General features: G+C 45.9%; 1 protein-coding gene across 5 annotated transcripts in view; it reads right to left on the bottom strand.

Annotated features, from left to right (window-relative positions):
* Positions 1–2,054, bottom strand: part of GPATCH2L (G-patch domain containing 2 like) — a 60,227-nt gene extending 58,173 nt beyond the window's left edge. For all 5 annotated transcript variants that reach the window (XM_019969294.2, XM_070797894.1, XM_019969292.2 and 2 more), the window contains exon 1: positions 1,952–2,054. The gene's annotated coding sequence lies outside the window, so the exon portion shown is untranslated. The remainder of the gene's footprint in view (positions 1–1,951) is intronic.
* Between the last annotated feature and the right edge of the window lie 23,508 nt (positions 2,055–25,562).

Raw genomic sequence — 25,562 nt, 5'->3', positions numbered from 1 at the left:
ATGCCTATAGCCGTCATGTTCTTGAGCACAAAAACTCAAAATACTCACCAGATGACAAATGGGTTATTAGTAAAAATAAGCAAACTCAGGGGAGTTATCGCTCCCTTTTCCCAATTAAACTTGCTCAACAAAATTACCTGATGATGAGATCTAAAAGGTTTAGAGAATGTCTCTTTAGACAGGAGCAGAAAAACACTCCACTTCAAAATCACAGATGAAAAAGACTGTTCTACAGTCTTGGGTCACTAAGAAGAAGTGTTCTGGCAGGAACAGAAAAACAACCTAGTGACGCCCTTACAGAGGGCTGCCTGCAGCTCTGGTGATCCGGGAATTTGTAGTGACGCAGGTTTGTGCTGTGCCCGGGAAAAAAAAGGACAGTTTGCACCCACTCTGGTTCCAGCTACCACCCAGAGGCTATGAAGCAAAGAGCTTTAAAGAGTATGTCATAAACTTGTGAATAATTAGCAACTTTTAAGTTCTTCTTCACTCTCCTTCAGAAAATAAAGTGAGCATCCAAATTCTGTGCTTCGGTGCCAGACAATCACACAGAAACAGGATATAACTGAGGCTGAAATGACAATATGTGGAGTCTCTAAGATTTCTAGGTAACAGCTTTCCAAAATTTCCTATTTTTCAACTCATTATTGTCAAACCATCATACTTCAGGGATCACTTCAGAGGCAAACCTTCCAGAGGCAGAGAGCAGGAGGAACAATTTTCAAAATGCCTTTTTTAAAAGGGAAATGTGTAATATACTTCGTACACCTAATTAAATACATGTTAAACTAGCACTTTTTCCCTAGCTCTTAAGTTCAACCTATTTCAAGACCATAATTAGAGCTTAAAACTCTATGGTGCCACTCTCAGACCATATTTCCGTTCACCCAGTTTATATTTTGCAAAGGACTTTCTAAAAACCTATTTTCATGCGATCTCCATGCCAACCAACTCAAAGTCAGGAGGAGCAATAGTTGACACCTTGTTCCAAAACTACCAACCAAACAAAACTTCTCAAAGTGTCAAAAGCCACACTCACTTAAGCAATAAGCTATTTAAAATGCCATGACTGGGGTTTGGGGAGACAACTGTCCCTAGAAACCAAATAGGTGAATCTAAATCTACTTCCCTTGTCTCTATGCTTAACTACTGCTTTAAAAACTCGGGCAAAACTGTACAAACTTTAACACGGAACAACTAGAAGCTGAATGCCTTGCCTGTGCAGTTGAATGCAAGCCTTTCAAAGACTGCAAAAATTGGAACAGCAGGTGACAGAAGAACCCTGGAACTCCTACCCTCCCTGGATGCACCGTCCGAGAGGATCCGGGGCCAGGCAAGCAAAGGCTGTCCGAGTTGCGCAAAGGATGGGACCAGAAACCAGTAGAAGTAAAAAGAAAGATGCAGGCAGGCGCAGGGTCGTGTAGGTGCAGACCGGGTTGGGAGGGGAGACGTTGCGGGAAGACAGGAGGGAACTTCCCAGTTGGGGCGACCTAGGAGCAGGGAGTCAGCTCTTCCAGGGCAGAAACTGCCAAGATGCAAGCCCTGGTGATCTAAACTCCCTCCGTGCCAGGGGTCGCAATGTGACCACATCTGTTGGGGAAAAAAAGTGTGTTTCGAAGGGCTCTCCCCACCACGACCCGGGGCCCATCCCCGAGGACGAGGGCGACCACAGCTTGGGATACCAAGCCCTTACGCTGTCGCCACTCCCTAAAGAATCAGAAAGTAGAGAAGACAAAAAGTGACTGTCACCTGGCAGATGGCCCGAAACCCTCATCCCCCACGGATTCGGGGGGAGATGGGTCCTGAAAAACAAGGCCCGCCACCCTCACCCGCTCCCGCCAGCCTTTGCCGGCCCCCTGACGCCCCCCGGTCGGTCCGCCGCGACCCAGAGCCCGGATCCCCACTGGCGCCGACCCCCCCGGACCCCGACCCTCTCATTTCCAGTCCCCCTCACCCGCTGCCGCAGCCACCTCCGAAGGCCGCCGCTTGCGGGGCCGAGTCTCCCGGCCGGAGCTTTCCTCTCTGACCTCATTTCCGGTCTGGGCCGGAGGGGTGGGGCGGCGGCGAGATGGGAGGAACTTGGCGGCGCGGGAGGCCCCGCCCCAGCATGGCGCTTCCTGCCAGCAGCCCCGCCCACTTCCGTCCCGTGGGAAGCTGGGGGCCACGAGAACCCAGAAGGAAGGCAAGGGGGCCAGGAGCGGTGGTGTTTTGGGGCAGACGAAGGACCGGGGCTGACAAGACCGTGGCGCTGAGGTGCCCATCTTGGGGAAGAGCCTACCCCGTGCAGGCCTCGTCTGCCTTGGAGACATCAGGATATTGGGCCCTAGAGAGGGGCATGGGCCTTGTCCTTGCTTGCTGACCGGCTTTATACAAGCGCGTGGAAGTTAGGGAAATGAATCTTCATTTCCTAACTATGAGAGTTGTATAGCCTTTGGCAGGATAGCGTCGTAGTGAGTTAGACTATTAAAGATGCACTTTGCCTTGAGTAACAAGTAGTACTGGATTATAACTTGAAGTATAGAATTGATGCTTTTGAACTGTGGTGTTGGAGAAGACTCTTGAGGGTCACTTGGACTGCAAGGAGATCCATCCAGTCCATCCTAAAGGAAATCAGTTTAGAATATTCATTGGAAGAACTGATGCTGAAGCTGAAACTCCAATACTTCGGCCACCTGATGCAAAGAACTGACTCATTGGAAAATTTCCCTGATGCTGGGAAAGATTGAAGGCGAGAGAAGGGGAAGACAGAGGATGAGATGGTTGGATGGCATCACCAACTCAATGGACATGAGTTTGAGTAAACTCTGGGAGTTGGTGATGGACAGGGAGGCTTGGCATGCTGTGGTCCATGGGGTCGCAGAGTCAGATGCAACTGAGCGACTGAACTGAAAGGTAGCAGCCATAGTCAAACTGGGGTAAATCAATCACTTATACAAATAAATGTATAAGTGGGGAAGGAGTGATGTCTTTGGTGCAGAATTCTAAACAATTTTTATAGATACTCCACCATGAGGCCTCACTCCTCATTCTAAATGTGGCCTGTGCCGTGACTTCCTTCTGAAGAGTACCACGTGAAAAGTGGGGGGAGGAGAGTAACTTCTATAGTGGAGAAACTAAACAAGCACTGCCTCAGTCAGGTGATCAAGGTTAATATTAACAGTGATTAATCATGTTGATAGTATGTGCACTAGTGAGGATATGACAAAAATGGCCTTTCCTTCTAAAACTCATAATCCCAGTCTCAATAAAAGGGAAGAAGTGGACAGCCCCCACATGAGGGACATTCTACAAAATGTCTGACCAATATTCCTCAAAACTCTCAAGATTTTCAAAGACAAAGTCTGAGAAACTGCCACAGCCAAGAGGAGCTTATGGACACATACCAAGTAAATGTAATATTATATCCTGATGTGACACTGGATTAGAAAAAGGATATTTGGTAAAAACTAAAGAAATGTGGATAAATTATGGGTTTTAGTTAATAATAATGTCCCAACATTGGTTCGGAGAAGGCAATGGCACCCCACTCCAGTACTCTTGCCTGGAAAATCCCATGGACAGAGGACCCTGGTAGGCTGCGGTCCATGGGGTTGCTAAGAGTCGGACACGACTGAGTGATTTTGCTCTAACTTTTCACTTTCATGCATTGGAGAAGGAAATGGCAACCCGCTCCAGTGTTCTTGCCTGGAGAATCCCAGGGATGGGGGAGCCTGATGGGATGCTGCCTATGGGGTCGCACAGAGTCGGACACGACTGAATCGACTTAGCAGCAGCAGCAACATTAGTTCATTAATTGTGACAAATGTTTACTAATGTGAGATGTTAATAATGGAGGACCTGAGTGTGGGGTTGTGGGAACAGTAGTACCTCTGAATTTTGCTGGAAACCTAAAGCTATTGTGAAATTAAGTTTATCTTTAAATAACTTTGACCCTGAAAATTCTGCCTCTATGAATTTTGTCTAAAGAAAAAATTAGAAATGGACAATGTACAGGTAATTAATCCTTGTAGTGCCAACTTAAAAAAAAAAGCCTAACGTAAGAGTTGTGAGTTAAGTTTTATTGGGGCAAAATGAGGGCTATAGCCCAGGAGATAGCATCTCAGATAGCTCTGAGAAACTGCTCCAAAGAGGTAGAGGGGAAGGTGTATATGTGGTTTTGGTAAAGGGGGAGCACATGCAATCAAGCACGTTTTCTTTTGTTTGGCAGAATGTTTCTCCTAGTCACCAGAAGCAGTCATCACCATGAAGGACTTTAGGACTTCTCTGGATATAAGGAGATACAAGAACTGGGCTCATAAAGTCGACTGTGAAATTATTTAACCATCTGAAGACTTGTTCTGCCAGTTTTTCCCAAAGCACAGAGTGCCTCTTTTCTGCCCTCCACCCTGAATTCCTTTCAGGGATTGTTGAAAGTCAGCATGATTTAATCCTTGTAGAGGTAGATGGCAAGTGGCAATTTGTAGTTGACAGGAGCATTGTGGGAGGTAGGCATGAGACTACTAGAAAAAAGCCAGAAATCCTACAACAGGGGTTACTTATCTAAACTACTGTATGTCTATGGGATGGAATACCTTGCAGCCTTTTGACAGTGATTATAGAAGAATATTTAATTTCACAAAAAGTCATCAGTTTCTGATTGTGTACATTTCTGTACAATGGTTATACTTTAAAACATTCCTTTAAAGAAGAAAGTGGGCGGGCCGGGGCCGGGCGGGGGGGGGGGTTGCGGGGAAAGTTTCTTTAAAACTGTAGAGTATGAGACTATTCATGCATAAAGGAAATTAAATCTATACTTGCATAGGAATATGACCAGAATAATACATTGCTTATCATCCAAAATAGTTCCATTATAAGTTATTGTATCTCCTACATGTTGTTTTTATGGGTTTTCAGAATTTTCTATAGGTGAAACATTGTATAAAGAATGAAGGGAGTAGACAAAGATGACTTTGAGCCAGAGTGACTAACAGAGTGAAGTGAAAATCAGTTGTGTCCAACTCTTTGCAACCCCATGGACTGTAGCCCCATGGACTGTAGCCTGCCAGGCTCCTCTGTCTATGGAATTCTCCGGGCAAGAATACTCGAGTGGGTAGCCATTCCCTTCTCCAGAGGATCTTCCCAACCCAGGGATTGAACCCAAGTCTCCCACATTGCAGGCGGATTCCTTACCAGCTGAGCCACCAGGGAAGCCCAAGAATACTGGGCTAACAGAGGGGTTGGTGCCTTTTGCACAACTAGAGAAGTCAAGGAGATAAAAAAGTTTGGTAGAAAGATGATTAATTCCACTTTGGACATGCTGAATTTGTGACTCCCACAGGACAAAAAGATGGAAATGTTCAAGAGGTGTCCGCAGCCATCAGCCTCTTTTCTGCTTAAGTGAAGTTCTCTCCCATAAATCATATCAGCTCCCATAGTGTCACTTCCCTCCATCAGCAATGAATGCTCCTACATTTCTTGAAATCCAGCTTTTGGTTTCAGATTTATGCTAGATAATTTCCACTTATTTTCTCAACCAGCACCTCCAGGTTAAGATGTCAAAACAAATCTTAGTTTCTTCCGTAATCCCTATCATATTTGTCCTTCCCCCACTGTTCCCAGTTTGGGAAATGTCACCACCATCATGCAGTTACCCAGGTAAATTAGCCATTAGCCCCCTTTTTTCCCCCTTAATACTTCTTCATCTAAATAAATGCCAAGATTTAAGGATTCTACTTTGATAGTATTCTTGCATCCACCCTCCCCCTTTTGCTTTCTGTCTGCCATTGGGCACATCTGGGTAGGCAGCCTCTCTTGTGGATGGCATAGCAGCCTCCTTACTGGTCTTGCCACTTCCATTCTCTCCCCCAAAAGTCATTCTCTACATCGGCACCAGAGTGAGATTCCCGAAACACCGTTTCACTTCATCTTCCACTATCTCCTGTGTCATGCTGGGCACACCAGACCGCTTGCTTTTTCTTGAACACCCCTGGGGTTTGAGGGGATTTAAAGGCTCAGTGTCAGTGTCACCTCCATGACGTCTTCACTGTGCTTGCCTACTCTTTGGGATCTCTCAGAACTTGCTGGCATCTTTTTTTTTTTCTTTGCTGGTATCTTCATTACAACATTTCTTCACTCAGCCTTGAATCTGAGACAATTCTGTGCAAGTTTGCCTCCCCAGCCAAATTACTCTTACAACAAATATTCACTGAGTACCTATCACACATGTGGCCCTACGCTAAGCTCTGGAGATACAGCTGGGTGAGCAAAAATGAAGCCTACTGCACTGCCCCAGAGAGTCTCCTAGCCATTGCAGTCCCACCAATTCCAGGCACAGTCCTTTGTACTTGGTAGGTGCTCCCTAACTACTGTCAGTTGACAAAAGTAAATATTTGTTTACTATGCCAGAACAGGAAATTAGAATTGCTTGTCTCAGTCTTAAGAGAAAATTTAAATGAAAGCTAGTGACAGTGGGAGCCATGGGCAGGGCCACTCAAGGAAAGAGGATACAAGAGAAGAAACCCGCAGAGGGCAAAGCGGTCAAAGGACAGAGAGCAGTGGAAAAGAATCAGTGTGTAGAAGCCAGAGAAGGGTGACGTTTACGAAAAGAGACCAAGAGGACAATTAGAAACAGGTGTCAGGAAAGGCCATCACGCTTGCTAAGTGAAGCAAGCACTGATTATAGGGTTTATGGAGACTTGGAGCAGGTAAAGTGGAGGCGGGAGAGAAACCAAGAGTGAAGCTCCGTACATGATAAGCTGTGTCCTGCCCTGACGGCTTAACTTCCTCATCTGTCTGTCACAAGAGACAACAACAAAACATACTCATCTCTCGGGTGGAGGTTAAATAATGCAAAATGTTTCATTTAGAGCCCAACACAAATTAAGCACTCTAAAAATGTTAGTAATTATGGAGTAGCTGCTGCTGCTGCTGCTAAGTTGCTTCAGTCGTGTCCGACTCTGTGTGACCCTATAGACGGCAGACCACCAGGCTCCCCTGTCCCTGGGATTCTCCAGGCAAGAACACTGGAGTGGGCTGCCATATCCTTCTCCAGTGCATAAAAGTGAAAGTGAAGTCGCTCAGTCGTGTCTGACTCTTAGCGATTCCGTGGACTGCAGCCCACCAGGGTCCTCCATCCATGGGATTTTCCAGGCAAGAGTACTGGAGTGGGGTGCCATTGCCTTCTCCGAATTATGGAGTAGAGGAAGTGAAAAAGTTTCCCTTAACTGACCATCAGGATGGAACTTCAAGTTGAATGAGCAAATCACCAGCTGAAAAGATCTGCACCCAGTAAGGAACAACAGGCTTCTTCCTTCTTTGTTTCCCACAGAGGAAAAAACAAGTACCTCCACTGGCTGATTCATCAGATTCCATGTAGTTATAATAACCTGAAAGTCCTCTGCATGCCTGCACAACCTAGGATATAGTCCCTGCCCCATACTCCTAGTACCAGCCCATAAACTCTCCCTCCATGCCTCCCCACTCCCACCCCAGGGCCTTGGCATATGCTTTCCTGAAACCAAGAATATCTGTCTTTTAGGGCTCTGCAGGTGAGGGTCATGGAATATCCTCATCTTTAAAGTTTTGGCTAAAATGTCACTTCCACAAACAAGCCTTTTCTAATACCATCTTAAGAAATCCTCCTCCCCTAAAGCCATTTTCTATCTCATCGTCTTCTTTATTTCACTTATGGCCTATTTCATAATCCAACATTAACCTTATTTTGTGTGTATTTGTTTATGCTCTGTCACATCCCACTACACTATAAATATCATAAGAACAAGGAGATTGTCTTTTCTTATGCTTTTGTGTTCCTTCACAACTCATCTCATCAAAGCTATGGTTTTTCCAGTAGTCATGTATGGGTGTTGGAGAAGGAAATGGCAACCCACTCCAGTATTCTTGCCTAGAGAGTCCTGTGGACGGAGGAGCCTGGTGGGCTGCTGTCTATGGAGTCGTACAGAGTCAGACATAATTGAAGCGACTCAGCAGCAGCAGCAGCATGCTTTTTAGAACTCATCGTATGGGATTAGTTAGCGACTTAGCATGCATGCATGATGTATGGATGTGGGAGTTGGACTATAAAGAAAGCTGAGCACTGAAGAATTGATGCTTTTGAACTGTGGTGTTGGAGAAGACTCTTGAGAGTCCCTTGGACAGCAAGGAGATCCAACCAGTCCATCCTAAAGAAAATCAGTCCTGAATATTCATTGGAAGGACTGATGCTGAAACTGAAACGCCAATCCTTTGGCCACCTGCTGCGAAGAACGGACTCATTTGAAAAGACCCTGATGCTGGAAAAGATTGAAGGCTGGAGGAGAAGGGGACGACAGAGAATGAAATGGTTGGATGGCATTACCGACTCAATGGACATGAGTTTGAGTAAACTCTGGGAGTTGGTGATGGACAGGGAGGCCTGGTGTGCTGCAGTCCATGAGGTCGCAAAGAGTTGGACATAACTGAGCGACTGAACTGAACAATTCGTCTCCTTGTTCAGAGCTTCTCTAAACTGATCCAAGACATTCTGAATCTTTCCCCCAAATATTCCAATAGCCACTGAAGGGATGTTGTTAATACTAATAGAAGCAGTGTCTACCAGGGAGGACAGGAAGTGTTTGCATTTACCTGAAAAATGGGTGCCTCCCTGAAACTTGCCCTCCTCCCTGGCCCCAGCCCTTCTGACACCTTCTCTTTGGCAGGTGGCAGATGGCAGCGGCTTATCAAATTCTATCTATGGCCCAGCTCTCTTACTCTCTCACTCACCCTCCTCAACAACATTGAATTTGGGAGGTTGTCAAGGTAGCATTTATCAAAGGCTTCCTATGGGCCAGGCATTGTGCTGAAGACTTTAAATTCATTATTTCATCTTCTCAGTATCCTTTTTGATGTTGGTGTGTGTATTAATTTCCTGTTGCTGCTAAAACAAATCACTGCATGGTGACTCCAAACAACACAAATTTATTATCTTACAATTCCGTTAGTAGGTCAGAAGTTCCACATGGATCTCACTAGGCTAAAATCAAGGTGCTAAAATCATGGCTTGTTTCTTTCTGAAGCCTCTAGGGGAGAGCACATTTCTTGGCTTTTTCTAGCTTTGCCAGGCCTGCCAAATTCCTCAGCTTGTGCCCTCCCACCATCTTCAAAGCCAGCAATGTCAAATCTCTCTGATCCTCCTGCCACCATGTCTGTCTCTGACCACAGCTGGGAGAGGTTCTCTGTTTTTAGGAACCCATGTGCACCCACATGAATAATTCAGGATAATCATTCCATCTCAAGATCCTTAACTTTAATCATACCTGCAAAGTATATTTGTTTGCCAGGGCTGTCATAACAAAGTACCACAGGCTGGGTGCCATAAACAACAGTCATGTATTTTCTCCCAATTCTGGAAGCTTGAAGTCTAAGATCAAGATGTGAGGAGGTTTGGTTTCTTCTGAGCCCTCTCTCCTTGGCTTATAGATAGGCTGTATTCACTCTTATCTTCACAGTGTCTTCCCTCCAAGTATGTCCCTGTCTCAAGTTCCACTTCTTATAAGGGCACCAGTCATTGGATTAGGGCTCACACTGACAGTCTCATTTTAACTTAATTATCTATTTAAAGATCCTATTACCAAATATAGTCAAATTCTGAGGTACCAGGAGTTAATACATCAACGTATGAACCTGGGGATACAGTCCATAACAGATTTAAGTCTATTATCATGCTATATATTTTCAATTTGTCCCATCTGTTCTTTGTTCTTATTCCCTCTTTTTCTTCCTTCTTTTGGATTAAGTGCTTTTTATTATTTCATTTTATATTCTTTGTTAGTTTATTGGTTATACCTCTTTTATGTTTTTAGTGGCTGCTTTAGGATTATTAACTTATTAACTTATTTTACTCTGCCTTCAAGTAATATTATAACACTTTACACCTTGCATACAACCATACCCCTCCATTTCCTCTGTCCTAGCCTTTGTGCTATTGCTATCGCACATTTTACTTCTAAATATAGCAGAAATCCCCAAAAACCTTCTTTTTAAAAAATTAACTAATTGGTTTTGGTTGCACTGGGTCTTTGTTGCTACAAGTGGGCTTTCTGTGGTTGCAGCGAGTGTGGCTACTCTTTGTTGTGGTGCGTGGGCCGTTGCAGTGGCTTCTCTTGCTGCGAAGTACGAGCTCTAGGTGCACAGGCTGCCAGTAGATGCCTGGGCTCGGTTCCAGCACGTGGGCTCAGTAATTGTGGCTGGAGGGCTCTAGAGCGCAGGTTTCGTAGTTGTGGTGCATGGACTTAGCTGCTCCATGGCATGTGCAGTCTACCCGTACCAGGGATCAAACCCATGTCCCCAGCATTGGCAGGTGGATTCTTATCCACTGTACCACCAGGGAAGTTCCCCGCAATACACTCTTACTTGTTTGCCTTAAACAGTCAGTTATCATTTACAGATTTTATTTTTAATTAGGTAAGAGAATTATAATTTCACAAATGCCATTTTTGGTGCTTTTCATTTCTTTGTGTACATCCAGATTTTTATGTAGTATAAATTTTCCTTCTACCTGAAGTATTTTCCCTTAACATTTCTTGTAGTTCTGGTATGTTATTGATGATTCCTTCAGGTTTGTCTGAAAAAATTTTAAAAAAGCTTTATATCATCTTCATTTTTGAAAGATGGTTTGCCAAGTATCGAATCTTAGGCTGATGGTGCTTTCAGTACTTTAAGGATACTGCCCCATTGTCTTCTGGCTTGTGTTATTTCCAGGATAAAGTCTGCTGTTACTCTTATCTTTGTGCCTTTTACAGAAAACACCTTTATGCTGTTGCTGCTACGTTTTTCTCTGTATCTCTAGTTTTAAGCAAGTTGACTATGATGTGTCTTAGTATTCTTTGCATCATGTCTATTGTCCTTGGGATTCATTGACCTTTTTGGATCTATGGGCTTATAATTTTCATTCAATTTGGAAAGTTTTTGGCTATTATTTCTTCAAATATTATTTTTCTCCCCTCTCTTGCTCTCTACTTCTGGGACTCCAGTTACACATACTTTAGATTGCTTCAAGTTGTTCTTTTGTTCTTTCTTTTTGTTATTGTTGTGTTCTGTTCTCCACCACCACCCGCCCCGCCCCCGCCCCCGCCCCTGCCGTGTGCTTTATTTTGGATAGTTTATATTGCTGTCTTCAGAGTCACAATAGTTTCTTCTATATCATCTAATCTATTGTGACTCTCACCCAATACATTTTTCATCTCAGGCATTGTATATTTTTAGAAGTTAGATTTGGGGCTTTAAAAAATCTTCCATGTTTTTCCTTAATATGCTTATATTTTTTCTACCTCATTAAACATCAAATATAGTTATAAAAGCTGTTTAATATCCTCATCTAATAGTTCTGTCATCTGTGTAATTCTGAGTCCGTTTTTATTGTTTTTTCTTTACATTACAATTGTATTTTCCTGCTTCTTTGTGCCTGGTAATTTTTTAAATTGCTTTCCAGACATAACTAATTTTACTTTGTTATATACTGGAAAATTTTGTATTCCTTTAATTATTTAAGGTGGGAGTAAATACAGTCCCTAGCTGGTACAGTGGTAAAGAATCCGCCTGACAATGCAAGAGATGCAGATGTGATCCCAGAGTTGGGAAGATCCCATGGAATAGGAAATAGCAACCCACTTAAGTATTCTTGCCTGGAAAACTCCATGGACAGAGAAGCCTGGTGGGCTACAGTCCAAGGGGTCTCAAAGAGTCAGACACACCTGAGCGTACTCACATGCACAAGCATATACTCCATTAATGCCAGAAAAAGAAGTCCCAGGCCCTGTATTACATTGAAAATATTTTACTGGCTTGGGAGACTAGAGATTATTTTTCAATTCAGAAAGCTCTCAGATCAGATCAGATCAGATCAGTCGCTCAGTCATGTCCGACTCTTTGCAACCCCATGAATCAAAGCATGCCAGGCCTCCCTGTCCATCACCAACTCCTGGAGTTCACCGAGACTCACGTCCATCAAGTCAGTGATGCTATCCAGCCATCTCATCCTCTGTCGTCCCCTTCTCCTCTTCCCCCAATTCCTCCCAGCATCAGAGTCTTTTCCAATGAGTCAACTCTTCACATGAGGTGGCCAAGGTACTGGAGTTTCAGCTTTAGCATCATTCCTTCCAAAGAAATCCAAGGGCTGATCTCCTTCAGAATGGACTGGTTGGATCTCCTTGCAGTCCAAGGGACTCTCAAGAGTCCTCTCCAACACCACAGTTCAAAAGCATCCATTCTTTGGTGCTCAACCTTCTTCACAGTCCAACTCTCACATCCACACATGACCACAGGAAAAACCATAGCCTTGACTAGACAGACCTTTGTTGGCAAAGTAATGTCTCTGCTTTTTAATATGCTGTCTAGGTTGGTCATAACTTTCCTTCCAAGGAGTAAGCGTCTTTTAATTTCATGGCTGCAGTCACCATCTGCTGTGATTTTGGAGCCCAAATAAATAAAATCTGACACTGTTTCCACTGTTTCCCCATCCATTTCCCATGAAGTGATGGGACCGGATGCCCTGATCTTCGTTTTCTGAATGCTGAGCTTTAAGCCAACTTTTTCACTCTCCTCTTTCACTTTCATCAAGAGGCTTTTGAGTTCCTCTTCACTTTCTGCCATAAGGGTGGTGTCATCTGCATATCTGAGGTTATTGATATTTCTCCCGGCAATCTTGATTCCAGCTTGTGTTTCTTCCAGTCCAGCGTTTCTCATGATGTACTCTGCATATAAGTTAAATAAACAGGGTGACAATATACAGCCTTGATGTACTCCTTTTCCTATTTGGAACCAGTCTGTTGTTCCATGTCCAGTTCTAACTGTTGCTTCCTGACCTGCATACATGTTTCTCAAGAGGCAGGTCAGGTGGTCTGGTATTCCCATCTCTTTCAGAATTTTCCACAGTTTATTGTGATCCACACAGTCAAAGGCTTTGGCATAGTCAATAAAGCAGAAATAGATGTTTTTCTGGAACTCTCTTGCTTTTTCCATGATCCAGTGGATGTTGGCAATTTGATCTCTGGTTCCTCTGCCTTTTCTAAAACCAGCTTGAACATCTGGAATTTCACAGTTCACATATTGCTGAAGCCTGGCTTGGAGAATTTTGAGCATTACTTTACTAGCGTGTGAGATGAGTGCAATTGTGCGGTAGTTTGAGCATTCTTTGGCATTGCCTTTCTTTGGGATTGGAATGAAAACGAACCTTTTCCAGTCCTGTGGCCACTGCTGAGTTTTCCAAATTCGCTGGCATATTGAGTGCAGCACTTTCACAGCATCATCTTTCAGGATTTGGAACGGCTCAACTGGAATTCCATCACCTCCACTAGCTTTGTTCATAGTGATGCTTCCTAAGGCCCACTTGACTTCACATTCCAGGATGTCTGGCTCTAGGTCAGTGATCACACCATCGTGATTATCTGGGTTGTGAAGATCTTTTTTGTACAGTTCTTCTGTGTATTCTTGCCATCTCTTCTTAATATCTTCTGCTTCTGTTAGGTCCATACCATTTCTGTCCTTTATCGAGCCCATCTTTGCATGAAATGTTCCTTTGGTATCTCTAATTTTCTTTATGAGATCTCTAGTCTTTCCCATTCTGTTGTTTTCCTCTATTTCTTTGCATTGATTGCTGAAGAAGGCTTTCTTATCTCTCCTTGCTATTCTTTGGAACTCTGCATTCAGATGTTTATATCTTTCCTTTTCTCCTTTGCTTTTCACTTCTCTTCTTTTCACAGCTATTTGTAAGGCCTCCCCAGACAGCTATTTTGCTTTTTTGCATTTCTTTTCTATGGGGATGGTCTTGATCCCTATCTCCTGTACAATGTCACGAACCTCATTCCATAGTTCATCAGGCACTCTATCTATCAGATCTAGGCCCTTAAATCTATTTCTCACTTCCATTGTATAATCATAAGGGATTTGATTTAGGCCATACCTGAATGGTCTAGTGGTTTTCCCTACTTTCTTCAATTTAAGTCTGAATTTGGCAATAAGGAGTTCATGGTCTGAGCCACAGTCGGCTCCTGGTCTTGTTTTTGCTGACTGTATAGAGCTTCTCCATCTTTGGCTGCAAAGAATATAATCAATCTGATTTCGGTGTTGACCATCTGGTGATGTCCATGTATAGAGTCTTCTCTTGTGTTGTTGGAAGAGGGTGTTTGCTATGACCAGTGCATTTTCTTGGCAAAACTCTATTAGTCTTTGCCCTGCTTCATTGCGTATCCCAAGGCCAAATTTGCCTGTTACTCCAGGTGTTTCTTGACTTCCTACTTTTGCATTCCAGTCCCCTATAATGAAAAGGACATCTTTTTTGGGTGTTAGTTCTAAAAGGTCTTGGAGGTCTTCATAGAACCATTCAACTTCAGCTTCTTCAGCATTACTGGTTGGGGCATAGACTTGGATTACTGTGATATTGAATGGTTTGCCTTGGAAACGAACAGAGATCATTCTGTTGTTTTTGAGATTGCATCCAAGTACTGCATTTTGGACTCTTTTGTTGACCATGATGGCTACTCCATTTCTTCTGAGGGATTCCTGCCCGCAGTAGTAGATATAATGGTCATCTGAGTTAAATTCACCCATTCCAGTCCATTTCAGTTCGCTGATTCCTAGAATGTCGACATTCACTCTTGCCATCTCCTGTTTGACCACTTCCAATTTGCCTTGATCCATGGACCTGACATTTCAGGTTCATATGCAATATTGCGCTTTACAGCATCGCACCTTGCTTCTATCACCAGTCACATTCACAGCTGGGTATTCTTTTTGCTTTGGCTCCATCCCTTCATTCTTTCTGGAGTTATTTCTCCACTGATCTCCAGTAGCATATTGGGCACCTACTGACCTGGGGAGTTTCTCTTTCAGTATCCTATCATTTTGCCTTTTCATACTGTTCACAGGGTTCTCAAGGCAAGAATACTGAAGTGGTTTGCCATTCACTTCTCCAGTGGACCACATTCTGTCAGATCTCTCCACCATGACCCACCCATCTTGGGTTTCCCCATGGGCATGGCTTAGTTTCATTGAGTTAGACAAGGCTGTGGTCCTAGTATGATTAGATTGACTAGTTTTCTGTGAGTATGGTTTCAGTGTGTTTGCCCTCTGATGCCCTCTTGCATCACATACCATCTTACTTGGGTTTCTCTTACCTTGGGTGTGGGGTATCTCTTCACGGCTGCTCCAGCAAAGCGCAGCCATTGCTCCTTACCTTGGATGAGGGGTATTTCCTCACCGCCGCCCTTCCTGACCTTCAACGTTGGATAGCTCCTCTAGGCCCTCCTGCGCCCCCACGCAGCCATGGCTCCTTGGACATGGGGTTGGTCCTCCCGGCCACCACCCCTGGCCTCGGGCGTGGGGTTGCTCCTATTCCCTCTAAATTCTGTTGACAAGCTAGTTGTTTCCTTTTATAGTCCACCTCTTTCTTAGAAAGAGCCAGCTGATCATTTCAATACTCTACCTGGAAATTTCACTACTCAAATCCGTAAGTTGATTAAGTAATTTTTCTACTGTCCAAATTACCTCAGACAAGTTTTACTGATTGTTTAACTATACATAATATGGGCTACCTTTTTTCCTGCTATAACAGTATCTTTATCATCTTTCCCAGCCTACCTACTTGCTTTCCAATCCCAAAGCCAGTGTTTGTATCTTTGCCTTGGGTTTTATTTTTGTTTTTGGCAGCATCAAACTTCTAAGTACCAATTTATGTATCAGTTATCCACTTCAGAATAATACTGCATAACAAGTCACTCCAAAATTTGGTTGCTTAAAACAACATCCACTTATTATTTCTCACAAGTCTATAGGCTGACTGATTAGGATTGCCCATCTGGGGAGGATTGGCAGATCTCGTCTGGGATTGTTCATGTACCTGCAATCAGCAGGGAGATGGTTGCTCTAGTAAATCTTCATCTGGGACAACTTGACTGTCTTCCACATGCCTCAAGCACAGTCATGTTCTCATGACCAGAGTCTAGCCCTGGTATATTCTCATGTGTGTTAGTTGCTAAGTCATGACTGACTCTTTGCAACTTCATGGACTGTAGGTCACCAGGCTCCTCTGTCCATGGAATTCTCCCAGCAAGAATACTGGAGTAGATAGCCATTCCCTTCTCCAGAGGATCTTCCTGACCCAGGGATTGAACCCAGGTCTCCTGAATTGCAGAAGTGTTCTTTATAGTCTGGGAACCTGTTCTTTACACCAGGGAAGCCCATATCCTCATGACGGTGGTAGTGTTCTAAGAGAGGTATGCACGGAACTATACATTCTAAGATAGAAACATGCAGTGATGACTCTACTCCAGTCAAGCTTATAATTGAAACATTGGCCAAAGCTAGTGATGTGGCTAAGCCCAGAGTCAGCATGGAAAGGCATTAACAAAGGGAGGCATGAAACACCAGGATAGTAATGCAATGAGCTCTCCTACCCTTAAGTCTTAGCAGCGTCCGCATTTTACGGATAGGAAACCGAGGCATAGAGATGTTAAATGACTTGCCTAAGGTCTCAGGTCATGTGTGGCGGAGCTTGGGTTTGAACCCAGGTGATCTGGCTGTGGACTTCAGTGTACACAATGCTGAACTGCTTTCTGAGAACAGGCATTATGTGGGGTCTCTGCGCACCCCCCACCCCCACTTGGATAACGAGTCATCTAGCCTCCTCTTGGGGCCTTCCAGAGACAGATGGAAGCCACTGCCTCCCCAGAGGTCAGCCGGAAGTCACAAGGTCTGGCCAGCAGTGGTCCATGAGGTTGGCCCGGACCAGTCCCTGCTTCCTGCCACCCCGCCCCCCCCCCCCCCCCCCCCCCCCCCCGCGCCTGTGGCAGCACAGTGAAGTGTTTCAGGGGTTAAAGGCAAGGAAGAGGGAAACAAAAGACGGAATAAAGTCAAGAAATGTACCATGAAGCTTCTTGCGGCGGCGGTGGCGGCGCAAAGCAGAGAAAGTCATTTCCAACTTCTTTCATCTCCTAGATGAAGCCACTAAATAAAGGGGCAAAAGCGGCGAACACAAGGGCTTTTAATCTGTCTCATCTCCTTCATAATAACTGCAAATTCTCCCCGGGCCCCTGGGAGTGAGCCTCTTCCCTCGGCTCGGCCTTATCTCCCCCCTCCACATTTCGCGGGCGCCGCGCCGCTCCCCGCGCGCGCTGCCCGGGCCGTCCCGGCGAGGCCTGGGGGAGCCGGCGCTCCCCGCCTCATTGTTCCGGCGGCCCGGGGCTCGGAGGAGGGATGAAGGCTGGTCAAAGGGAAGCGGGCTCGCCGCGGCTTCATTAACGGCGGCCTTTCAGCGGCGCGCATATCAGAGCCGGGCCTTTTCAGAGGCGCTAATTAGCAATTTGGATCCTTCCCCCCTCTGGAGAGGCGCCTTCAATCTAACAAGTGGGATCAGCGCGGCGCGCGCTCTCTCTCTTTTTCTTGCACTTAATATTTATTGTTTTCCATTTCTCCCTCTCCTTTTCTTCCCCTTCCCCACCGGCCGCATTGTCCGGCTCCGCCACCAGATAAGGCCTGCAGGGTGGGAGGGGCGGGGGGAGGGATGCATCATTAACCGCTCTTAATTTCTCTGCGGTGATAACTTCCTCTCTCGCACGGAGAGAAGTTAATCTTTCTGGGATGTTGAGAGAAAGAGGAGAGTTGGGACAGGATGGAGCTGGGGTGAATGACCATAGAAGGGCGGAGATGACAGAAGGGACTACTCTCCTCGAATCCTCCCCACACACCCGATTTCCCAAATTTCCTGTCCGACTCCTAGGCCTTAGAACTGGATACTCGCATTTTGGCCCCCACCCCGGCTCGACTCCGCAGCAACCTTTCTCAACCTATAGAAATTCAACTTGCTCTCCAAAGTCAGGTCGGCTGCCACCGCCTGTATGACGCGCACCTTGATTGCCCCGTCCTGCCAGAATTTCCCTCCCTCCCCCTTCTGAAATCTCACAGCACTTGGGACACCAATTTTATATGGTGAATTCTGCCCACCTTCTGGTTGTTCACGACTCAAGTGTAGGGGTCACCAAATCTTTAAAATGTCTATATCCTCCATAGGATCAGCATGCAGTAAATGTTTGTTGAATGAATAGTCAGGAATAGCAAATTCCTGACTGCCACCAGAGCACAGGTTTGTCTCCTGTGTGTGTTTTTTTACTTCCTTCAGTTCAGTCCAGTTCAGTTCAGTCGCTCAGTCGTGTCCGACTCTGCGACGCCATGAACCACAGCACACCAAGCCTCCCTGTCCATCACCAACTCCCGGAGTTCACTCAGACTCACATCCATCGAATCAGTGATGCAATCCAGCCATCTCATCCTCTGTCATCCCCTTCTCCTCCTACCCCCAATCCTTCCCAGCATCAGGGTCTTTTCCAATGAGTCAACTCTTCGCATGAGGTGGCCAGAGTATTGGAGTTTCAGCTTCAGCATCAGTCCTTCCAATGAACACTCAGGACTGATTTCCTTTAGGATGGACTGGTTGGATCTCCTTGCAATCCAAGGGACTCTCAAGAGTCTTCTCCAACACCACAGTTCAAAAGCATCAATTCTTTGGTGCTCAGCTTTCTTCACAGTCCAACTCTTGCATCCATACATGACCACGGGAAAAACCATAGCCTTGACTACATGGACCTTTGTTGGCAAAGTAATGTCTCTGCTTTTGAATATGCTATCTAGGTTGGTCATAACTTTCCTTCCAAGTAGTAAGCGTCTTTTAATTTCATGGCTGCAATCACCATCTGCAGTGATTTTGGAGCCCAGAAAAATAAAGTCTGACACTGTTTCCACTGTTTCCCCATCTATTTACCATGAAGTGATGGGACCAGATGCCATGATCTTCGTTTTCTGAATGTTGAGCTTTAAGCCAAACTTTTCACTCTCCTCTTTCACTTTCATCAAGAAGGCTTTTGAGTTCCTCTTCACTTTCTGCCATAAGGGTGGTGTCATCTGCATATCTGAGGTTATTGATATTTCTCCCGGCAATCTTGATTCCAGCCTGTGCTTCCTCCAGCCCAGCGTTTCTCGTGATGTATTCTGCATAGAAGTTAAATAAGCAGGGTGACAATATACAACCAGTCTGTTGTTCCATGTCCACTTCCAACTGTTGCTTCCTGACCTGCATATGTGTTTCTCAAGAGGCAGGTCAGTGGTCTGATAGTCCCATCTCTTGAAGAATTTTCCATGGTTTATAGTGATCCACACAGTCAAAGACTTTGGCATAGTTAATAAAGCAGAAATAAATGTTTTCCTGGAACTCTCTTGCTTTTTCCATGATCCAGCGGATGTTGGCAATTTGATCTCTGGTTCCTCTGCCTTTTCTAAAACCAGCTTGAACATCTGGAAGTTCATGGTTCACGTATTGCTGAAGCCTGGCTTGGAGAATTTTGAGCATTACTTTACTAGCGTGTGAGATGAGTGCAATTGTGCGATAGTTTGAGCATTCTTTGGCATTGCCTTTCTTTGGGATTGGAATGAAAACGGACCTTTTCCAGTCCTGTGGCCACTGCTGAGTTTTTCAAATTTGCTGGCATATTGAGTGCAGCACTTTCACAGCATCATCTTTCAGGATTTGGAACGGCTCAACTGGAATTCCATCACCTCCACTAGCTTTGTTCGTAGTGATGCTTTCTAAGGCCCACTTGACTTCACATTCCAGGATATCTGGCTCTAGGTGAGTGATCACACCATCGTGATTATCTAGGTTGTGAAGATCTTTTTTGCACAGTTCTTCTGTGTATTCTTGCTACCTCTTCTTGGTATCTTCTGCTTCTGTTAGGTCCATACCATTTCTGTCCTTTATCAAGCCCATCTTTGCATGAAATGTTCCCTTGGTATCTCTAATTTTCTTGAAGAGATCTCTAGTCTTTCCCATTCTGTTGTTTTCCTCTATTTCTTTGCATTGATCGCTGAGGAAGGCTTTCTTATCTCTCCTTGCTATTCTTTGGAACTCTGCATTCAAATGGGAATATCTTTCCAAACATATAAATAGTACCTGCTACCTCTCAGGTACTATTCCAAGTAAACTATATTAAATTAAAATGTCATTAAATGACATTCAGTCATTTAATCCTCATACAGCCCTAGGAGGTAGGTGTGATCTGCATTTTACATATGAGAAAACCAAAGCACAGAGAGATTAAGTAACTTGCCTATGATCACAGAGACTTCCCCGGTGGCTCAACAGTAAAGACTCTGCCTGAAATGCAGGAGACGCAGGAGACATGAGTTTGATTCCTAAATTGGGAAGATCCCCTGGAGGAGGAAACCGGCAACCCACTTCAGCATTCATCCTTGAAAAATCCCATGGACAGAGAAGCCTGGCAGGCTACAGTCCATGGGTCGCAAAGAGTGGAACACAACTGACCAATAGTATTATGGTCACAGAGCTGTTCAGCAGAGTTGGGATTCAAACATAGGCTGCCTTGCTCCAGACTCTGTGCTCTTAAAACCACCTTGCCAGAATATGATCTTGGCTTCCATGGAGATGCCTGCCTCTCTAGCTGGATGGGAGGGAGGCCTAAGCCAAAAGTCCAGGCAGGCACAGAAGGGATGAGTAAAGGTGGTAAATTAGCAAGCCTTCACCTGGAAAGTCGACACCACAGCCAGATTTGACACTTGGTGTTTGGCGTTTGGCCACTAAGTCAGTGATATCTGTGATGCCCGAAGCCCGGGTCCCATGGACCATACCGATACAGGCCCCAGCTAACCTGATCTTGCTCATCCCAGGCCCGCTCTGCTCACAGAGGCGGCAGGGCAAAATCCCCAACAAACTCTGGTTTCTGCTATTCCAAAGTGCACGGAATGGAGAGGGAGGGAGGGCAGGAGAGCCCCTGAAAATCCCCTCCGAATTATAAACATATCCTCTTTAAGTACATTTCTAAGGATAACATTTGTATTACTCTGTCCTGTGCCTGCAGATAGGGCCATGCCTATCTCCTCCATCTCCCCTCCTTTCTCTACACTCTGCTGGGAGCAGTCCCTATCTGAAGCGACGCTGGCAATCCGCCTTCCCTGCAATTGTTTCGATTGAGGGAAAAAATTAATTTCTGCCTATCGTTAATTGAGAGAATTGTGTGGAGGGCGAGGGAAGGGGAGGGGAAAGGAGAGGAAGGAAGAAGGCGGAGGGGAGCAATCGTGTTATTAACCGTGTCCCTTTCATAAGCAAATATTCTGATTGCCATCAGTGAGATGAGAGGCTCATTAATGCAGGAAGCAAAGAGGTGATTAGAGAACTTTCAAGAGCTATTGAGCTAAGTGGGAGGGAGGGTGGCAGGGATCTGGAGGCCGAGGGAATTTGGGAAGAACTGGGATGTGAGGAGGAAAGCCACTGGCCTTTTAGATGGGCTTTCCTGCTCTTCTGCCCTCTCTTCCCCTCTTCCCTGTACTCACTTCCAAATGGTTCCCAAAGCCATCAGCCAGAGTTGGGAAAATTGCAAAACGGTGAGTGAAAACTTTGCAAAAGACACACCTTCTCCAAAGACTCATGCATCCCGATGCTAGACTGGTAGTCCACAGGTCAAATTGTGCAGCCCATTACAGGTTTGTCTAGTGGCCTGTGGTTTAAAAATTATGTTGTTATCTTTACAAGATTGCCTCTACTCTCTGATGCCAGTCCCCACCGGTTCCTGTTTATTGCTCCCATTCTGCCTCACTTGTTTACATCCCTCACTTGTTCCCTGCTAGTCTGTGACAGCATTTCTGTCCCACTGGAGGCCCAGGGAAGTGGGGATTGAGAGAGGGGGGCTGTTGAGAAGAGGTGGGCATGTGAAAGGGTGGCAGGGGTAGATGCCATTGGTGTCACCTCCCATTCTCCTGCCCACCCCCTCTGGTTTCAGCCATAGCTGTGCTCACCAGATACATGTGAACCCACCCCAACCAAACCTACCTCCAGCCAGAGCCTCACATTTCTCTCCAGTTTCGTGTCTTAGGGACTTCTCCAGGAAGAAGGTGCTTAGCAGTACCCATCATTAACACAGAAGCATGGTGGAGAAGCAGGGGAGAGTTTAAGCGTATACCTGTGAATGACTGAGTCACTTTGCTGTAGAGCAGAAATTAACATTGTCAATCAACCATACTTCAATTAAAAAAAAAAAATTTTTTTTTTAAAAGCGTGGAAGAGTATATAGCCCCAGGGCCAACCCTTAGCCAATGGGGCACAGAGGCTTGTGGACAAATACCCTAGCCTTTCCAGAAGCACAATTCTGGGAGGCATTCTGAACCCAGTACAGAGTGCCTGATGGAGCTGAACCCCACTCCTCATAACAGCCCTCTCAATAATCACCCTTTCAGTTTCCTATTTATCACTCTCATTTTCTTCACCCTTCACTCCTGCTTCCTGACGTCATTTCTAAAACTATCTATTCCCAAGTCTACCCAAGCTCTGCTTTCAGGGGAACACAAACAAAGATGGTGGCCATGTGTGTCCCCAGTTCGAAGGACAGGAGATGATCACCAGGGAGAAGTGGCAAGTGCCCCATCAGTGATGGCTCCGCGTGGCTCTGGGCAGCAGTGGTATTAAAGACAAGTGCGTGTGTGTGAGGCCAGAAGACCAGGAGCCAAGGAGGACGAAGAAGCTGTACACTGTGCTCAGGCACTGAGACAAAGCCACATGGGGACACAAAGATGGGAGCACCTGGAAACTGACAGTCTGGTCAGAAAGAGCCATGTATGCAGCCCCATGGCAGCACAGCCCAGTGGCCAACCTCCCAGGCTGTGGCCAGCCACTGCACCAGGGCTCAGCATGCTTTCAGACCCTGTGTGACCAGCTCTAGGTGCTTCCCAACCCCTCCCAAACCTCCCTTCCAAATGTGGACATGACAAAGTCCCCATGACAAATAGGAAACCTGCCCATCCTTCCTCACACCGCGGCACTTTACCTCCCAGAATCAACGCCAATGCCTGTTTTCACAGTAAGATGGTCCCAGCTGGAGGTAGAGACAGGCAGAGGCTGCCTCTGGCCAAGGAATCTCAGGAAGAGACAACTGGAGGGTCAGACAGCTGTGGTGGTTCTGCTCCCAGCCTCCACATCCAAAGAACATTTGGATTCTCTTCCAGGAACCAAATGTTCTCTTCCATCATATTCTGACTCTAAAATCCACCAGCAAAGAGATCAAGACCAAAAAGAGGCCAAGAAAAGAACTGGAAAGATGAAAAGCAGAAAAGGGTGAAAAGTAGGGGAGAAGCAAGAGGGCCAGGCACTTGGAGATTTTCAGAACAATCTCCATTCTCTACGGTGCTTTCTGTTAAAAAAAAAAATGAAAAAGGAATGATGGAGAAGGGGAGAGAGTCAGACAAGTTTAATGATGTGTGTTCAAAGCTCAGATTGGAAAAATGACAGAGAAAAGCAGCCTGTTTCGGCACTAATAAATTGTTCTCTGCCGTAAGAAGCGCCTGTCGCGGCATTAATACAGGCCCCTAATACACGGGTCAGGGTTAAGTAATTCTCTCCGGCAACTTAAGCGAATAATGAAGCTGGCAGCGGCTGGTGGTGCGGTGGGAGAGATGGTCTATGCCGCCGGCACTTTGTCTTCATTTATTATGCCAGCGGCCGCCCGGACGGGAAGCCTCCGCCGAGGAGATATCGCTTCATTTCGGCAAGGTAATGAAAGCCGGGTTGGGGGGAGGATAAACCAATTTGCCGGCTGACACTGGAAGGAGTGATTTGCAGACTCAAGAAGGGGAGAGGAGGGCCCATGTACAAGGAGGCACAAGGCTAAACCAAAGTGGGCCAAGGCCCTTCCACTCTGCACAGACCAGGTAGGGCCGCTGAGTGGGAAAAGCGTACCAAGCTAGGGGAAGGAGAGAGCAAAGTCAGGGCCCAGGTCAGTGGGAAAGTGGCTGGAAGGATCCACTAGGAATAAGGGGAAGGACCAGAGATCAGGCCAAGGAAAAGAAAGGTCTCAGACATACTGGGTGGAGGCTTGGGCATGAAGCATTGTGAGAAGAAAACAGAAAGTGGAGGACAAGTAGAAGTCAAGGCTAGTCTGGCACGGAAAGCCAGATGATAATGGCAGGGGGGAAAGTGTTTTGGCTGATGACAAACTTGAACTATCTGGAGCTAAACTGTCTTTGAAGGGAGAGTCTGAAGACCACCCTGATGTTGAGTGATTGCTTCCTCTATGGGCAGTGTGGGCCAGCCTGGCCATCAGAATCATCTTTGGCAGTTTCTGTTCTCCAATGATATCCTTAGGTGGCAATCTGAATTTGGGGACAGAGGGTCTGAGGTCGTTGTTAAAGAGGAGTAAGTTGGAGGTGCATCTCTTCAGAGCATCTCTTCGGTCTGCTGCTGCTGCTAAGTCACTTCAGTCGTGTCCAGCTCTGTGCGACGCCATAGATAGCAGCCCACCAGGCTCCCCCATCCCCGGGATTCTCCAGGCAAGAACACTGGAGTGGGTTGCCATTTCCTTCTCCAATGCATGAAAGTGAAAAGTGAAAGTGAAGCCACTCAGTCATGTCCGACCCTCAGCGACCCCATGGTCTGAGGGACTGCAGCCTTCCAGGCTCCTCTGTCCATAGGATTTTCCAGGCAAGAGTACTGGAGTAGGATGCCATTGCTCTTTGGTCTGGATGTGTCCAAATCACAGCAAAAGCCCCTCACACCCACACACCCCCCGCCTTCACTTCTGTCTTAAAAGTCGGGGGAAATCCTCCCCCGGGTCAGGTGTTCAGCTGAGTCTCCCTTGCAGTTGAGTACCTCCCTGGAGCAGTCTGGCCCAATTACAAGATGCCATTCTTCTCTGTCACTTGGGAGGTAGGCAAGAGAGCAGGGGAGAACTGGTGAAAAGACCCAGTCCTGCCAGTCCTCATGGAATGTTTGTAACTGGGTGTTACCAACTTGCACATGCTTCATCTGAGCCAGGTGAAATACCCATAGGAGCAGGCATAATCCCAGGGGTCTAGAAAAGGTCTAGGAACATAATCCCAGGGTCTAGTAACATTGCCCTGTAATATTCCCAAACATTATCAACTTTCTTTCATCCTTTCAGCACCAAGCCTTTTGGACAGCTCCAGGCAGACATTCAGGTTACCAAACAGGCTTTCTGCCCCCTATATTAACTCATTTTCAAGTTACCGAAAATCTGTTCCAGGTTTTCCAGGTGGCTCAGTGGTAAAGAATCTGCCTGACAATGCAGGAGATGCAAGAGATGAGGGTTCAATCCCTGGGTCAGGAAGATCCCCTGGAAGAGGAAATGGCAACCCACTCCAGTATTCTTGCCTGGGAAATCCCATAGACAGAGGAACGTGGTGGGCTACAGTCCATGAGGTCCAAAGGAGTTGGACATGACTTGGCAACGGAGCAGGCATGCAAGATCTATTCCTTCTCCCTTTCCCCAAGATTAAGGTAATCGGTTCTTCAGCAATCATAAATGGAGAAGAATCTCAAGTTCCCTGTCCTCCCCTTGCCAACATGCATTTCTCTCCCTCTTGCCCTACACCCAGTCCTCTTCCCCATCCTCCCACTCACACACTCCCAAGTAATGCTGCCACTTTTCTCCCCTGATGTGGGTTAAGGATTTCCAATAAGGACCAAGTATTTGAAGCTTAGCACTGCAGTCTCTGGAGGAGCCAGGCCAATTTCACACTAATCTAACCCATGAAGGGAGAGA

This window comes from Bos indicus, chromosome 10 (assembly GCF_029378745.1).
Source record: "Bos indicus isolate NIAB-ARS_2022 breed Sahiwal x Tharparkar chromosome 10, NIAB-ARS_B.indTharparkar_mat_pri_1.0, whole genome shotgun sequence".
Taxonomy (NCBI): domain Eukaryota; kingdom Metazoa; phylum Chordata; class Mammalia; order Artiodactyla; family Bovidae; genus Bos; species Bos indicus.
The sequence above is the reverse complement of the archived record's forward strand: the minus strand, read 5'-3'. Positions and strand labels throughout refer to the sequence as shown.